Genomic DNA, 3,439 nt, shown 5'->3' with positions numbered 1-3,439 from the left:
GGCATTATCGTCTGTTTTCAGGCGCCCAAAACGGCATTATCGTCTGTTTTCAGGCGCCCAAAACGGCGTTATCGTCTGTTTTCAGGCGCCCAAAACGGCGTTATCGTCTGTTTTCAGGCGCCCAAAACGGCATTATCGTCTGTTTTCAGGCGCCCAAAACGGCATTATCGTCTGTTTTCAGGCGCCCAAAACGGCGTTATCGTCTGTTTTCAGGCGCCCAAAACGGCATTATCGTCTGTTTTCAGGCGCCCAAAACGGCGTTATCGTCTGTTTTCAGGCGCCCAAAACGGCATTATCGTCTGTTTTCAGGCGCCCAAAACGGCATTATCGTCTGTTTTCAGGCGCCCAAAACGGCGTTATCGTCTGTTTTCAGGCGCCCAAAACGGCGTTATCGTCTGTTTTCAGGCGCCCAAAACGGCATTATCGTCTGTTTTCAGGCGCCCAAAACGGCGTTATCGTCTGTTTTCAGGCGCCCAAAACGGCATTATCGTCTGTTTTCAGGCGCCCAAAACGGCATTATCGTCTGTTTTCAGGCGCCCAAAACGGCGTTATCGTCTAAATGAACGGCCAAAACACATGAAAAGTTTTACGTTTTTAGTTGAAAGCGAGTCGTGTAAACGGCCCCTAAGGCTACGTCTACATTAATCCGGATACATTTGAAAACAGTGTTTTCATTTAAAATGCTCTCCGTCAACACTCACGTTTTTAGGCGTTGTCCGACGTTTCGGTGTGTATGAGAAACTTTTGGAAAACGCACCTTTACTGCGCATGCGTTAAACCTCTCTGAGATGATACAGACGGAAAAATAAAGTTATCGCTTAATTCTTCTGACAGGATCATTTTATTTAGCAAAATATCTCAGCATTCACTGATGCGTCCAGATCGTTCTCACTCACCATTATACGTTTAGTCTATAACGCTAAAACCGTTCTCATGTTTTTGCGCAGGACAGCAAATGTGAGTAAATTCTGTCATCTGTGCAGGACTGTGATATGAAGAGTGTGCAAAGTAACATATTTTAGCAACTGTGTGAAAATAAACAGCACATAACAGGCAAAATACCGGTATCAACATGAATATCTATTGGTACAATATGAGTCACATGACTAAACTAACGTCATCGTTTTTAAATACCTCCGTTTCACAGTCCACACTACAACGCGAAAACAACGTTTTCAAATATATCAACTTTGGAGAGCGTTTTCAAAAAGGTTTGTTTTCATTAATAAAAACGCTCAACAAACGAATTTTAACGAAAAAAAAATTTCAGTGGACGGAAGGCCAAAACGGAGAGAAAAAGATGCGTTTTCAAACAAAAACGTATTAGTGTGGACAAGGCCTAAACTGTGTTGTATTGGTGCCAACACCACATTGCCCAACTGATAAGAGCTACATTTCTGGTGCATATGAGAAACATCAAACAAAACGAAAGTGGAACGAAACTGCGCTCCGCGGACCGTTTATCAGCTCAGACCGATAATAGTGAGAAGCATTCAAATTCAGACCCCAATTCTGCTATAAACCACAGATATCTGACGTGGAATCCAGGAGAAACATTGTGCCATAAACAAATCATTTATAAAAGGCTTTTCCATCCACAAATCACCAACATTCACCATGGATTTAATGTAGCAACACTAACTGTAATCATGGTATTGTGGCAGAAATAGTTGAATATTTTTACATTATTCATTTTAGGGTTACAAACTTTTGAGAGTGAAGTTCACTTCAAAGCTCTAAATATTAAATTTTAATGTTATTTTAATGTAATGATTTGTAGGAAACCTAACACTTTGTGGAAAACAAACACTTTTAATTAAACTCCCCCTGTGGGGAAAATCAAGATTTTAATGTTGTTTATACAGGTGAAACTCGAAAAATTAGAATATAGTTCAACAGTTCATGCATTTCAGTAATTCAAATTAAAAGGTGAAACTAATATATTTAGTATATATAACTATATGCATGATTGTAGTTTTCAGAGGGCCGACATTTCTGTATTTAAAATCCTTTTTTTTATTGATTTCATGTAATATTCTAATATTCTGAGATTTTGAATTTGGGGTTTTCATAAGCTGTAAGCCATAATCATCAAAATTATAACTTTGCACAATATTCTAATTTTTCGAGTTTCACCTGTATGTATATGTGGTGTTTTTAATATGTTTTTAGACAAACCATGTGTAAATTCATAAGTAGACAGTATTTTCTCCGTAAAACTGCAGTGAACCAAAGACAGTCTCAAAAACACGGTTTGAAATCGCTGGTGTTTCTGACGTCACAGACTACCTTGTAACCAATCAGATCTACGTGTGATCGTCAACGAGTGGATCTCTGAGTGAGTGAGTGGAGGCGGGGCTCATTTGCATATTCATAGAACCAAGCATACTAAATGAGGCAAGGGTGTCGACTTACATTCAAGCTGTTTTAAAACATGAAGAACTTTTTTTTTTAAGATAAAACTTCAAATATGTAATTTTGGTGATCAAATATGAGTTTTAAAGTCCCTGTAAAGTCAAAATGAAATATGTGTTCTGAGTTTGTCATATCACAGAAAAATGTGTTATTAGCCACCCAGCCAAATCTGAATGATAAAAAAAGCCGGCAAGTACATAAAATAAGCTATCCAAATCTTGAAAAAATGAACAGTAGTCTCTGCTCTCAAACGCTGGGGGCGTGTCCGCTGGCTGCGCTGAAACCACGCCCACTCGTTGCCACACTCAACTGTCACCCGCTACAGCCGGAATGGATGCTCACTTACACTCATTGGTGGGCACGCACTGCCGATGATGTCACCAGTTGTCGGCGCGACGGGAGGATGAAGGCCGAGGCGGGAGATAGTCGTTCGGCCCCATTCACCAGTAACAGCGGATTATCAGTGAATCCCAGTTGTCTCCGACGAAAGTTTATAAAACTATCCCGTGTAAAATGATCACTACAGACTCGGGTTTTGGTGGTGATCCTCAGCTCTCCATCAAGGTGGCTCTTCACAAAATTAATCCACCTCTTCTTGATGTGATCGTATTTAGTAAATTTAAATAAGGACACCGATCTGTTTTGTACGTGATCGCATCCAGGTAGTACGCATTTCCGTGACGAAGACATAGCTAACTAGCAAACTGTAGGCTGTAGTAACTAATAATACTGACAGTAACTCGCAATTGAGCGGCAAACTGATGCGAATGTGCTCTATTTATATTGTTAGGGGAGCGGCCAGCCTCAGGGGCTCCAGTGCGTCATCAAGTAGGGGCGGGGCCAGGAGCTCAGGGGCTCCAGTGCGTCATCAGGTAGGGGCGGGGCTAGGAGCTCAGGGGCTCCAGTGCGTCATCAGGTAGGGGCGGGGCCAGGAGCTCAGGGGCTCCAGTTCGTCATCAGGTAGGGGCGGGGCCAGGAGCTCAGGGGCTCCAGTTCGTCATCAGGTAGGGGCGGGGCCAGGAGC

General features: G+C 42.1%; 1 long non-coding RNA gene across 1 annotated transcript in view; it reads right to left on the bottom strand.

Annotated features, from left to right (window-relative positions):
- Nucleotides 1–2,443: 2,443 nt before the first annotated feature.
- Nucleotides 2,444–3,439, bottom strand: part of LOC143703210 (uncharacterized) — a 4,734-nt gene continuing 3,738 nt past the window's right edge. The window contains exon 3 of the long non-coding RNA XR_013190811.1: nucleotides 2,444–3,439. This exon is cut by the window's right edge and continues 1,683 nt beyond it. This is a non-coding gene — a long non-coding RNA (uncharacterized LOC143703210).

The sequence above is a fragment of the Siphateles boraxobius genome, unplaced genomic scaffold (genome assembly GCF_051911475.1).
Source record: "Siphateles boraxobius isolate OS27281-9 unplaced genomic scaffold, OSU_SipBor_1 382, whole genome shotgun sequence".
Lineage (NCBI taxonomy): Eukaryota > Metazoa > Chordata > Actinopteri > Cypriniformes > Leuciscidae > Siphateles > Siphateles boraxobius.
This window is presented reverse-complemented; position numbering and strand designations above follow the sequence as displayed.